This window comes from Hermetia illucens, chromosome 5 (genome assembly GCF_905115235.1).
Source record: "Hermetia illucens chromosome 5, iHerIll2.2.curated.20191125, whole genome shotgun sequence".
NCBI classification, from domain to species: domain Eukaryota; kingdom Metazoa; phylum Arthropoda; class Insecta; order Diptera; family Stratiomyidae; genus Hermetia; species Hermetia illucens.
This window is the reverse complement of record NC_051853.1, coordinates 18,047,498-18,062,284: the sequence shown is the minus strand read 5'-3', so window position 1 is coordinate 18,062,284 and position 14,787 is coordinate 18,047,498.

Below are 14,787 nucleotides of genomic sequence, written 5' to 3'. Positions count from 1 at the left end.
ATCCCCTCTGACAATCAGATGAGAGTGAATACTGAAGCCATTCACAATACAGCCCTCGGTAACACCTATAAAAGGGATATGGACTAGCAATAACGCAGCTACCACCTACATGAGGATGGACGATTCCGTAGCCTACATCATGACGAAATCTATGAGCGATACCACGACCGCCTGGTTGTGGATAAAATCCGGCTCAACAAGTTGCGGTGGGCGGAGCACTTAATCCGTATGGATGAGGATGATCCAGCTCGGAAAGTTCATAAGGGCAATATCTATGGTAGAAAAAAAAGGCGAGGTAGACCCTGCCTGAGATGGAGCAATGGCGTAAGTCAGGACGCCAGACAGCTTTTAGGGCGCAAAACCGGGATGTCTGGAGTTCCTTATTAAGGCAGACCTAGATCGGGTACCGGTTGTTGCGCCGTTGGTGATAATGATGAAAGTTGCATTAGCTTTAACCCTATTTTGGCCGACTTTGGCCGAGTTACTCGCGATTTGTTGTTTATTTGTGTAAAGATTGTATCCGAATCACTTGGTGAAATATCGTTTATCTATTTTATTTGAGGGTTGCGTCTGGCGAGTTGCCTCTACGGTGGCATGAAACCGTAGAGCCATCTTTGCTTATTTGTTTATGTAACATTGGCGAATAAGATCCAGCTTCATCTTAAGGACAGATTTGAATTCAACCACGACGGGGTGATGATAGTCTACATATTTCCAATAGTTTCTGTTAGCGCGTGTTCGCAGAAAGCTTGCCACTTTTTCATGGCTTCGGTTTCAAATCCTGGCATATTATTTCAAGGTTTGATCGTGGGGATAACTTCTTCAATTTTGTCCATGGTCAGATTCGAGAACATGAAAAAGTAGCGAACCATGTCCTCTTTTTTCAAGTTCCTGTTATCTGGCACCAACGTTTTCCCCATTTCTCCCGACAACCTGGTACTAACCTTTCAAGGAATTCCTCTGAATTGGTTTGTTAGACGTCACCCTGTTGACATTGCTATCTATCAGAAGAAGGCGAAGTCTTCGTCCATCAAACAGAACATCCATTAGAATATCGCCATGGTCGCTATCGCAAGAGAGTCTGCAGTTTCAGTCTAGGATTCTTAAAATTAAAGTTTAAGCGCTCCTGGTGCCACTCCGTTGGATCCTCTCCGCAAAGGAAGCTTCCGTAGCATTTGGCGCTGGTTAGCTGTGCTAGCTCTCAGTACCATCGGTGCGACCAGATCTTGGGCACCTATTGCCTCTTGGTATTTACTTTGTGATATGCAGGATACTCCCGTTCCAAAGCCAAATGCTTACTGCTTCTGCATACATCGCCTTCATAAATATAGAATTCGACCGCAGCGTGATTATTCAAACACTTTACGACAAACTTAAACGAAGAAGATTTCGCCGAAGCTGTTTGAGCACTCCGCTAAATTTTTCTTCGGCCTCTAAATCCTTCAGAAAAAGGGTTTGGAACCTCCCACGTTTCGGTGCAAAAGTAAACTACGGAGTTTTCACCTAATCGAGCTCTGCGGTGGTCCCCTTCCTTTTCCCATTTTATGCCGGCATTTTCAGCCCCTATTCATTTCATTGGGAATCCGCCTAACTCGCAAATTTTTATGGAGGCAACTTTTGTTTAATTTTCTTTAATATAAAGAAATTGTTGTTGAAGGTGGGCCACCGCTAACGAGCAGAACAACGCTAGCCGCTACAATGCCATCGGATTCCATTTGAAAAACACTCACAAGTGTGGAGTACAGACTTGGTCTCCGTGGACGTATTTATGAGAGAGACGAACTGGCAGTGGATAGGTCACACATTGAGAAATTACGATAATTCCTTCTTGTGGAGTGTACCATAACTTGGAATCTACAATCCTATGATGGCATGAACAGTGGAGGAAGAGTTTAAATTTCTCATAAAATCGGGAGGTAGGGAGAATGAGTTGAAGCCCATTTTCAAAAGTCGACAGTAATGGCGAGTAGGTGTGGTGACTACATTGCATAGATGTTTTATGGTAACCATATATGTATGTATATAACATGTAATTAGGTTTTCTTGCTAATTTTCATCTTTCGCTTTATTGTTGAAGGGAATGGAATGTTTGCCTAAAAAGATAAATAAATATGGACATCAGTGGAAAAAGAGATATTTAAACTTTCACTGAAAGTTAGTTTAAATTTATTAGAAGTAAGGAGGAAACCTTCAAAACTGTTCTGTGGAATCCACACTCTTTCTAGGTCAATTATTCTGTTCAAATTAGAGTCTAATGCGGCTAATCTCATTACTTATCTGGGGCAATATTTAAATTTCCTGTGATTATCGAATCCTTTCCAAGGCTTTGCAAAAAACCCTTTTGTTCCTTATTCTGCCCTGGTTTTGTGGTAAGCACAGAATATTTAATCGAACTCCTCACATCTATTGTCTTTCGGTAGTCCGCGGGGTATGAATCCAAACTTCCAGCCATTGTGTAATTCATCAATCTCATAACGATTCCACGTTTCGGTGGTTCACCTCCCTCTCTTCCGCTTTCTCGCCGGTTCTTTTCATCCTGTTGCGATTATAATGACACTTAATATTTATTCATTGTAAATATTCATGACGTCCACGGTTATGCCAATACCTCACTGTACCCTTATCCGTGAGATCCTTTGTTGAAGCGATGACTCTCCTTCTACTTTGGCAGATTCGAAAATGGTGAGTCGTAGAGTGTGTCATGTTTTATTCATTGCATAATACAGCTTGGATACAGCTTGAATAGGTGCATTGTGCATAAATGGATGGTATTATGTCAGTGTCATCCGATAATACATATTTTACTGGCAAAATGCAGGAAAGTCATTAAGTTCGACAACTTAAAAGCACTAGAAGGGTTGTGGTATCACAGCTAGTGTTGGAACTTGGTGGTTGGAGTTATTTTTAATTGAATTCTGTCCCTTATTATTCTATCTATCTAGATGAAATTCATGTTGTAGTAAATGAAGGGAGGAGCTTCGTCTTCGATAAAAAGACGTTTTGATAAGGTTTAAAGTTTAATTAATTGTAGCCAATAATATGCACTTCATCCTGTCTTCCTTTTTCCTGTTTTCTCTTTTCTTAAGCCTTTGCCCCGTTTATAAGCAGGGTCGGCTTAATCAGGTTCGCCTTTGGGCTTGGTCCAAGACCTGACCTGGATGGAATCGTCAGGCTTTCAAATCACCATTCGGCCGGTCTTTTAGTCGCTTTCGATCCATTTTGATGTTCAGACCAATCTGGACAAATGACATCAACGCAAATTACATATCCATATCATCGAAGACGCCTCATTGGTAAATTTGCTGGTGCAACTTTATATCAATTTTCCGTTCCGTGGTGGTGTTAGGATGTTCCCCTTTTAGAGGCGCAATTCGGCGTAGTTCCGCCATTTGGAAGCCCAATTCGTTGGCATCATAACGGACGCCACGCGTTTCAAACATGCCTAAGTCTCGACGAGAAGACCACCGGGCTTGTCGCGGACATTCTGAAGGAACTGCCCATATGCCGGTTTTCACTTTGTGAATAAGCTGCTGATATTGAGCGACTGTATCTTCAGCCAGCTGCTTCGAGAAATGAAGCAGGTGGGCGGGGATAAGGTCAGCTCACAGCTGTGGAAGTCACTTTGGACGCAGCGACTTCCAGAGCTTACCTGCACTATTTTCGCCTGCACGGACTCGGGATCGCTGGAGGTGTTATTTGCCACCGCTGATAAAGTCCACGAAGTGTACTCCCTCCGTGGTCACGAAAGTATCCAGCGACACACGACAACAGACCGACGATCTAAAACAAACCAACGCAGCAGTTTCAAAACTGCCAGCGACTGTGAGTACTTTGCCTTGCGTTGCGGTTTAAATGTTGAAAAGGGTAAATTCTTACAAAAACAAGGTACATTTCTCGGCCACATGATCACCCCTAACGGAATTCAACTAGACCCAAACAAGATGTAAGCTATTTAAAGCTTCCAGTCCTTCAAAACCGTGAAGGATATCCGCAGGTTTTTGGGCATGTAAAACTTCTATCGTCGTTTCCTGCCCAAAGCCGACATCATCGGTCCTTGCCAGACTAGCATGGTTACAAACATTGCCTCACAATCATCGACAGGTTTACCCGGTGGTTTGAGGCAATACCTCTGACTAAAATTACAATCATGTGCCCAGGCCCCCTGTCATGAGTGGACTTCACGTGATAATCCGTCATGGTCGCAGCCTTTGTCTTTCGTCGTCTTCCGCCTTCGCAAAGCCCATCGGCAAGAATTCGTGGCCAACCCTGCAGAGATGGTGTACGAGGTGGCTCTCTGACGACCCTGTACTGGATACTAGGGCGGAGTTAAGTGACTCCAGCATGCTGCGTCTGCTCACAAACATCGTTTTAAAACTGCACCCGACTCCACCTTCCCGACATACTACGCTTGAAGTTGACACCCCCCGGAACTTCCAGGGATAATCACAGACCTTCATTAGGGTGGACGCTGGGTCGAGTGTTGAGACTGAAACTATTCGCGGAATCGAAGGACGCTGTAACAAATCGTTGGATAAGTACAAGGTTTGCTCGGTAATATCATTTGTGGAATTACGTCCCGGATTCTTCCGCTAAACCCGCGCAGTTTCAGCTGAGGGCGGAGTAATGTCAGGACGCAGCAGAGACGTGGACTATTGAACCCATAGTTTGCCGATGTACTGAACCAGACCAGCCACATCTGGGAGCCTAGATCTAAAGCGTTATTCACAGAACCGGAATAAATCCTGTGAAAGTTGAAAAAATAAAATTCAAATAAGTGAAAAGTGCTGCTTATAGTTAAATTGCTGTTCTGGTCGCTGATGCCGTTGATGTTCATCATAAAGCTAGCACTGTTTCTGCTTCTGCGGTTGAACCGTCTCTTTATTGAGAGTCTGCTGATACTCGAGCTTGTGAATGATTAAGGCCTTTTGCTTCTTCAGCTTTTGCTCGGACTAAGTCGAAACAAGAGGAATTAAGTAGGTTTTCCGAGCAAAACGATTATGCGTCTGTATGCTAAATATTGGCATCCTAACTGGAAAGATCAAGGAACTCGCAAGAGTCCTTCGGAAAAGGCGCATTTATATCTGCGATCTGTAAGCAGCCCGATGGTCTTTTGCCAAAAACGGCGCCTTAGAAAGCGAACGCGGTAAAAATGAGTATAAACTTCTCTACTTTGGTAGCCCACAGACTCAATACGGTGTTGGCATTGCCATCTTAGAGGGTTTCCGTGATGTCATTTAAAAGGTCTAACGATTTGATGACCGGCTGGTGAAGCTCACCACCAGCTGGTCGTATTATTCACCTTTTCACCACGCACGCACCACAGACAGGTCAACCTGATGTCGAGAAAGATGCCTTCTGGCAACTTCTCGATGCAAAGACCTGCAGCGTGCCTGCTGATGATTCTATCATCATTGCCAGCGACCTTAATGATCAAGTGGGCGAAAAGGCAGACGGTAACAGGTGCCATGGGAAAAAGGGGTTTAGAGCCCGCGATCAGAGTTGTGAGCATATAATTGATTTTGCGGACACCCATGACCTCGTAATTATGAATAAAACAATGAATACCAACCATTACGATTGTGGATGAATCGTGGAATCCAATTAAAGACACGATCTACAAAGCCGCCTCTGCAACCCTCGGGGCCACCAAGCCAGGTAAGCGGTACATCAACCGAGATACTTGGCTTTGGATCTTGAAATGAAGGTCCGTGGAAAGAAACGCCTCTACCATAAGTTTCTTGACGATACACCAATTGGAAAATTTATAAGGATGCCAACCGGGAAGCAAAAAAAAAGCCATCGCTATCACTCGAGCGGGACATTACAAAGATCTTTACGATAAATTAGAAAGATCTGTATAGACTTGCCAAAAGTCGACATGCCATGCACACAGGGTATTGAAGATTTCTGCTGCGTTAATCACAGAACGGTACTTTGCTTACCGACTATCGAGCCACGGCGGATAGATGACGAGAATATTTCGATCAGATTTCAATTGAAAAATTTGTTGGTCCTCTACTTCCACAGTCATGGCCACCATTTGGAGCAGTTCCACCTGTCGGCGCAATTATGCCATCCCCATGTACTCGAGGAGGGCCGTCAGACCTCAGTCTGCAAGGGACTCATTGGAACCGGGATGACCCTTTAAAGGCATATACGCCAGTAGAATTCCTGGAGGATATGTTCTCGACCCGGTTATTTGCGGTTGGCTCCTTTGTGGAAGTTTCATGGTGCTTGTGCACTCTATATAAACCTACCTACATAAACCTGATTGTAGTCTCCAAATCAATCTGTGTCCGAAGAGGGCCGTGGGATTATGCCTCCACGGCAGGTACTCACGTTAGACCTCCAGGAGTTTAATGTCAGCGTAGCTGAAGTCGAGGAAGCAATAAAAACGAATGAAAACGTTGAAAGCAGCAGGACCTGACGATCTGTGGAAAGCGGTAGCAGTGGGATTTGCATCGTGATTTGACTTCGGATACCAGTCGACTTAGCTATGAATGAGTACCTGAGTCAAATCAGGGTAATAATCTCGGGCGAGCGCAATACTGACCACATTGCTTCCGACAGGCTATTGTAATCCTGTCGTGTACCGTTACGTGTTCTAACACACTTCAAGGCCCTGATCCAATATGGATTGTTGCGCCAACGATTATTATTATTCAGGAGGGTAGAACACCATCTGACTGGCAACAAAGGACCACAGTTCTAATTGGTCCAGCAGAATGTTCAAATTACCGACCGATCCAGTTATGAAGATTTGACCGTATTCAGGTTGAAATTACCGTGAATTAAGCCGGATCTGTCAAGAATGCGGATAATATACGCTCCGCGGTTATTCATGGAGAAATACCGAGAGAAGCAGCGTCTTCTTTACATTGCATTCCTGGTTCTGGAGAAAGCGTTTAACCGTGTGTCGAACGAACTCATCTGGTATGCTCTAAGACAACACGTAGTGCCAGAAGAACTCGTATGTACGCTGAATTCAATTGCTCTACCATGATCTGCCCAGACCTGAGCAATTTAAATATCTCAGGTCAATGCTATCAGCTAATAGAGAACTGTGCTATGAAATTGCTCCACGCATTAACGCAACCTGGATGAAGTGACATTTCACAACTGGTGTCTTTGTGATCGACGTATCATCGAACGTCTTAAATCTAAAATTTACCGCGAGTGCTAGCTGACTATAAAAGACAATGAACGGCGTCTTGCGGTAATGGAGACAAAGATGTTTCGTTGGACTAGTGGCGCGGCACGTTTTGATCACATCCAAAATGAACGCGATTGATATGAAGTTGCACCGCTCGTGGAAAAACTACGAGATAGGCATCTTCGATGGTATGGTCACGTCATTTGCGCTCATTTGCCAATATTAGTCTGAACATCGAAATCGATGGGAAGCGTCCAAAAGGTTGGCCGAAGCAACGGTGGGTTGATATGATGGATGGGGATTTTGATGGAACTAAATGGCGAAATCGATCACAACGAGCCAACCCGCTTGTGAGCGGGACAAAGGCTGAATGAAAAGAAAAAGAATATGTCGGATACCAATCGGCTTAGCTTTGAATCTAAGTCAGATCATGGTAATAATCACGGTTAAGCTGACCAAAGGGCCTCGTATAGATTACCATTTTTCTATATTGTATCGCAACGTCCTTGAATGAAGTGCACTAACGCGCTTCAAGATCTAGGTCCAATTGGATTGTCGCACCAACGATTATTTTCCGAGATGTCACAATCTTGATAGATACTGGATTTTACCTAATACTAGTAAGTGCCAAGCATTAGGTTCGGGCGATCCTATCTACTAAAAAATGTATAGGAGTTCTGGTGCTGGTGGTTTGTTGATTCCCGCAATATCGAACACGTTTGCAGAATGGTGTACTTCTGCATGGTTTGAACTAGACTGTGTGAGAGCCCCAGGACATCTGGAGATTTGGCTACAATAGCTGCAGCTGACAATATTATGGGAACTACAACTCCTTTCATGAGAGGCCAAATTTCTTTGATTTCCCGAGCCAGTAGCTCAGAGTTCAGCTGCTTTTCCACGTATTTCCTTTCAACATTACTATTATGAGGGCTAGCAAAGCACCATCAATAACACATGCGGATCGACTAGTCTTGGCAACTAACAGTGGAGCTAGAAATGAGATGTTCCAACGTCTCTAACGTCAAACTACAGATTCTGCACTGGTCGGTCTCTATCAAAATGAGCTTTCTATTAGCTGGGGGTGACCATGCCATCACATATAAATCCCTTCGTCTCAGCAAAGAGCTGCCCACACAGACACCTGTTCGACAAATGCAAATCGACAAATTGCAGTGCACTTCGACTACCATTCGTCGATCCGCTCCTGGTATGGCTTCACCTCACTCAGAGAATTGAAAGATCGATCTTTCAACTTAAGCGGAGTCAGCCCACAGTTTGCTCTATAAACAGTCGCATGCAAGGGATGCGCCTGATCTTTGATGTTAAAGTAAGCGCGTAGCGAGCCGACTTGGCGGTGAGGTTGTGCCGCAACGTTAACCACGCTTTTGCTTCTAATGTCACGAGGCAGGTTCATCCGCTCCACGTCAAAGTTTGGGTGATGCATTCGGAATTTGGACAAAGTAGTCCGTAGCTACCGCTGGACGTTTTCAAGATCGGTCTTCGTCCACTGCATTATTCTGAATGCATAACCCAAGGAATGGATAGCGAATATATTCAGTGCGCTTTTTAAGGTTTTGTGTAAACACAAAACCTTATTAAAATCGGTTTACTGTCTGTCTGTCTGTCTTTTTTTTTTTTTTTTTTGTTGAGGAGGTGGAAATCTTCAAAAAGACACTGGTCTAGACACACAAGCGTGTGGGATTTTTTCCCACTAAAACCACCCCCGACTCCCTCCCTGCCACGCGGAACCACCATAAGGTATTACATCACGGGGTGGAGTCAGCTCACTCTAGCTTTGTCACCTTTCTTCTATACGCGGCGCACGTGACCACGTTTTTCTCTTCTCCTCTGCTTTTCGCAGTTTATTTTGGATAGATGCGATCATGGAGTTTACCGCATCCCAATTCTCTTGATGTGCTAGCATTTTCGGCACCAGATTTTCTGGTACCATCACCTCCCCTAGAGTCTCCTCTAGATTCCTCCTTTCTTCCACAAATCTCGGACAGTGGAAGAATACATGCTCTGGGTCCTCTGGGACTCCATTGCAATTTGGACAATCGGGTGAGGTCTCCAATTTAAACCTGTGAAGGTATTGGAGATATCCTCCGTGTCCCGTGAGAAACTGGGTGAGATTATAATTAATCTCACCGTGTCGTCTCTCCAACCACTCCTTGATGGCAGGAATGAGCCTGTGCGTCCACCGGCCCTTTCCGGAGCGTTCCCACCGCTCTTCCCATCTATTTATGGATCTCTCCCTCTCAGCGTTCTTCGTCCGCGATGAGGAAGAGGTTGGCTTTGCATTGTATATGTTCGCCATCTCATCTGCCAAGATGTCAATCGGCATCATTCCAGAGATGACGAATGTTGCATCATCTGAGACAGTCCTGAAGGCAGAGCATACCCTTAGGGCTGTCCTCCTGTAGACTGAACTTAGTTTGGTAGCGTTCCCTGACATCCACAACGCCTCCCTCCAAACTGGGGTTGCATAGAGCATGATCGAGGTCACCACCCTGGCTATAAGCAACCTAGAGGTATGCCGTGGCCCTCCAATGTTCGGCATCATCCTTTTCAGGGCCATACTTGCAGTGGATGATTTGTCGCAAACATACCGCACATGTTGCTTATAGCTAAGCTTCCTGTCTATCACCACTCCCAAGTATTTGATGGTCGGCTTGGAAGTGACGATATGATTCCCGATTCTAATACAGGCGTAATTTCTCTTCCGGCGCTTAGTGATGAGGACCGCTTCCGTTCTTTCCTCCGCAAGTGTCAGACCAGAGCTCTTTAGCCAACTTTTAACAGCACCGATTGCCTCGCTTGAGTATAACTCAGCATCTTCGAGATGCTTTGCGACAACAACCAGCGCTATGTCGTCAGCGTAACCCACCACTGTGGCTTCCCCCGGAAGGGGAAGATTAAATACATCGTTGTACATGATGTTCCACAGTTGTGGGCCCAATACGGAGCCCTACGGGACACCCGCGGAAACAACGTACTCCTGGGGTCCGTCATCGGTGTCATATCAGAGCCTCCTTTCAGTTAAATAACTATCGACGATAGCAGCGAGATAGGCGGGAATACCAACCTTCGCTAGGGATTTCCGGATTAGATTCCAATTGGCCGAATTGAATGCATTTTTCACGTCCTTGGTTACTACCATGCAATATTTGCTGGTACTATCCTTTCCGTGAATTGCATCTTCGGCCAAGCCAGTAACCAATTTGATGGCATCAATGGTTGATCTGGCTTTACGGAACCCATACTGCCGATCCGAAAGGCCGCCTTGGCTCTCAACAACCGGGAGTAATCTATTATAGATTACCCGCTCTAGCATTTTCCCCACCGTGTCCAGGAGATATATGGGTCGATATGACGATAGTTCACCTGGAGGTTTACCAGGTTTAGGCAGAAGTACTAACTTTTGCCGCTTCCATGCCACTGGAAATATCCCCTCGGACATGCACGCTTCGAACAACTCAGCGAACATGTCCGGTCTGGATTTCACGGCAAGCTTAAGGGCCTTATTCGGTACTCCGTCCAGGCCCGGCGCTTTGTTGTCTCCTGTCTGTCTGTCTGTCTCTCTGTCTGTCTGTCCGTCACACGCATTTTTCTCGGAGACGGTTATAGCGATTAACGTCAAATTTGGTAGAAAGGTGGGAACTGTGAACGCTCACGCATACAGAGAATTACATCCTTTTACGTCGAATTTAAGGGGGGGTCCCCATACATGCAAAAGGGGGGTGTAAAATTTTTTTTCATCAAATATAGTCATGTGGGGTATCAAATTAAAGGTCTCGATTAGTACTTTTCAAAGCCGATCTTACGGCTAAATTTGTCTAGTATTCGCAACAGACTTCTGAGATGGTCATCAGTACCAGCATACAACTTGATGTCATGAAATAGTTATCAAGTGTGCCAGTTCCCACTGAGCTTGTAGGCCTTATTTAATTCCAAAACTATGTCCTCTTGCAACAGGAGGAACCACTTTCGACCACAGTACTCCCAAATCTCCCAAGGCTCACCTCTTCTTATTTCATAGAGGGTGGCCCGCGGATCTAAAAAAATCCTGGGAGAAAAAATGACTCCTAATTGGTCCGGGGCACCGTATTATGGAAAGCGAAATTTGGGGTCCATCAATCTTCAAAGGGAACAACTTGCTTCAATTTAAAGTACCTTTTTGGGTTGGAATTTTGGCATCTACTGAATCAATTAGGTACTGCTGACTGGCAAACATCAGCTATTTCCTGTGTATCTTGGAATTGGTGTTGTTATAGCAAAACTATTCGAGTTTAGCTTGAATGTGGCATTGTATTGTCCTTTACAAAGGCCACAGAAAAGATTTGCCTTGAAGTATCTTATAAACTTCTCGGTCAACAACTTATTTAAATTTTTGCTATTCCTTTCAAGTCATCCTCCTTTCGCAGTGCTGAAGAATGGCTTTCTTCCGTCTTTTGTTCAATTTCTGAAAAGGTTCAGGTAATGAATTGGTGGTCAACGGCAACAGAATGTCCTTTTCGGTACAGAATAGTAGCCACTCGTGCGTTGTTCAACCAAAGTTGTCATATTAGACTGACATACCATGTGACATACACGTGTACACTCGTACTTTTCAAAGCCGAAAAATTTCCTTCTAGTTGTTTCCTTGTAAAGTGGTTCAAGTGCATACTTAACCGTAAAGCTGCTGTCATTCCATTTCTTCTTCTTCCAGAAAAATAAGATGACATTTTCAACTTATCCCATTTCCTTTTCTATCTTTCCTTACATTCATGAATCTCGTCTATCAAGGGAACACGAAGATTAGTTTGTCTTGACCTGCAGGACTTCTTTGGATTATCCAATGTTTCCTACAGCTCTCCGTTGATCATGCTTCCATAGAAGTCGGAAATGTCCTTATTTAGTCCTCGACTTGGTGCTCGACATCGGTATGATGAGAATTTTCCTGACAGTATCTATATATGTATTTTTGGATGGATATATTTTTCAACCTGAAGCTTTAGCTCCTTTTTTGTGGTGTAGGAAAATTAATTATAAATGAGGACATTACAATTTTGTTACCAAGAGGAAGTTCCGTATTTATGAAGGTTAAGCGAAATGACAGCCAGAATTACACATGGAGTGAATTGCAGGAATTAGGATAAAGGCATTAGAATCAAATCGTAATTGGTGTGAGTTTTTGGTGTTGCTGGAGATTTATCCGCTTGATTTTGATGGTTGTCAGGCTCTTGGCTTTTAAATTCTTTTGGTAAGGTCGCTTGGGTGTCATTTCAAATCATCTGAGCAAAACTTTTGTAAACCAAATTTGAATTTATATTGAAAGTGTTAATTCCTGTTTAAAATGTATTCCTAACTTTGCGGTTTATCCATTCTTATCTTAATTATCTCGCCTCAAAGGTGGGGCTTATTGTTCAGAGAAATGCTGCATTTAACAATAGGTTCATTTATCTTTATCAAAAGGACGATTTATTCATTAATTGTGTGGATCACAGCAAGTTGCCGATTGCTTTAAAATTTCATTAGAACCCCCTTTTTAAGGACAAACCAACCTCTATTTATTTGGATCCCATTAATGCGGTTTTCTGTGTTTCTCTTAGTGGCAACACAAGAAATAAATCTTTTCTGATAAGAAGCGTTTCTGCTTCATTTAAGTCTTTGAATATTTCTAGCTGATAAATAAACTTACGGAAAATCTAGCTATGATACAATTACACTTAATTTAATGCGGTATCTAGTCTAGACTTGCAGCAATCGACTGTATCCCATAATTGTTCACCGTCATTGGGGCTCCTACTGCAGACTCTTATAATGAGCATGAATAGTATCTTGTGTCGATTTCCCTTTTCATTTGTGAGATTGAAGGAATACAATCGATTAGATTCTTGTCGATATCTTTGCTAAGGACGTTTATATAGACTTGAATACACGTTACCAGCATCCTCGTATATATAGTGAACAGAGAGCTGAAGTAATCATTCAATAGCTAACATGTTTCCTGCAGATTGTGGTGTGGTAATCTTTGAAGACATCCCCATCAAAGTATTTACTTATGAACGATTAAGTGTTTCATTTGTACTAATCGGATTATCATGGGAGCTATTAAATGGATCCAAAGGGTAGCAACAATTTCAGGCCTTTATTAGTATTCACAATGGAGAATGCGTTCTAATGGGCTTTTTATGATGGATGCCACCAATTTTGGGAGGCCGTTCTGTTTGCTACGTCATGTTGGGCCATAGTAGTATAGTGACTACTTTAATTACTGACAATTGAAGGAGCTCCTTTAAAAATCGATTCGAGACTTCGATCAGTACTTTTCCTCACTATCGGGGTAGACGACATTTCCCAGGAGGCAATTAAAAGTCATCAATTACATATTTGATAGTATATATGTGCACGTGCACAGGGAGAAACAATGGGAAGATACTTCGGAGGACACATCAGGTAGAAATCCTACAGAGGCTCTCGAAGGAATCGGGCCATAAAGCCTGAAAAGGCAGGACCGGGCAGGGAGAGGTCAAGCCGAACGACCTTGACATAGACCTTCTAACGCTAAAGTCGGACGGCGAAGCAGAAAGAGAAGAGCTCCAAGCACTAATGGAGTCGAAGACAAGCACTAAAATAGCCCGGGTAAACCACCACCATGCAAACGCTGCATCTGTAGTAATTTTAAGAGCAATTTCTAAGGATAACATTGGAATAGTGCTGGCTCTAGGACCCTGGATTTACCGGGGGCAAATTTGCGATCTATAAGGAGGAAATATGCTGGTGATTTGGGATTCCTCTTGTGAAAAACCAAGAGCTTGTATCATTCTCAAAAGAAACTTAAGATAAGCATTTCTTTCAAGGTTTCTTACTGGAGATTTTCTGGCTGTCTAAGTCTCACTGGAAATTGGCGGAAGAATTCGAGGGCACGACACCCGGATTCCACCGGAATTAGTCGTTCGTTAGATTGGAGAAATTTTACGAGAGAAAGGCGCTACTACTTCTTCTCGGCTTTGATACCGACACTTACCATGAGATCTGACAAAGCAGCGACATTAATCGAGGAGGTGAGTACCTTCTGGAATTCATCCTCATAACAAGTTAGAAATATATAACGTAAGGAGCAATCCAACATTCGTGACCAGCACGCAAGTGGTACTAGACATAACTATAAAGAACACTCTGATAAGCGGCTTGGTCAAGAATTGAGCCTTCCATGTTAGATCGTAGAATAATCAGATTCGACATTGAGGGTAACTCGGAAGTAAATAGAATAACCAGAAATTCCAGGAGAACAGACTGTGACTCCTACACAAGACGCTTGAGTGACAACATGGCTCATCTACAGGGGGAAAATCTGATCTTTTGCTGGAATGAAGCCTCTTTGGTATCGGCTAACAAGTTAACAGACTTGTTAGCACTGATGAAGGGAACAAGTGGTTTCTGAAATATCGGTATTTGCAAGAATAAATATTTACACCAACAAAAAGAAACAACAAGTTTTTTTTTTATCTCAAACACTTGGTTTAGTTGGTCGCCTCCATATTTAACCAATTCGGCTGTAACTCCATCGGCTGTACTTTTAAGCGGGCGGATTGTATTCAAGACAGAAGTGCTCAGTATTTGCTTATATTCACTAAATGTAGCGCTGGATG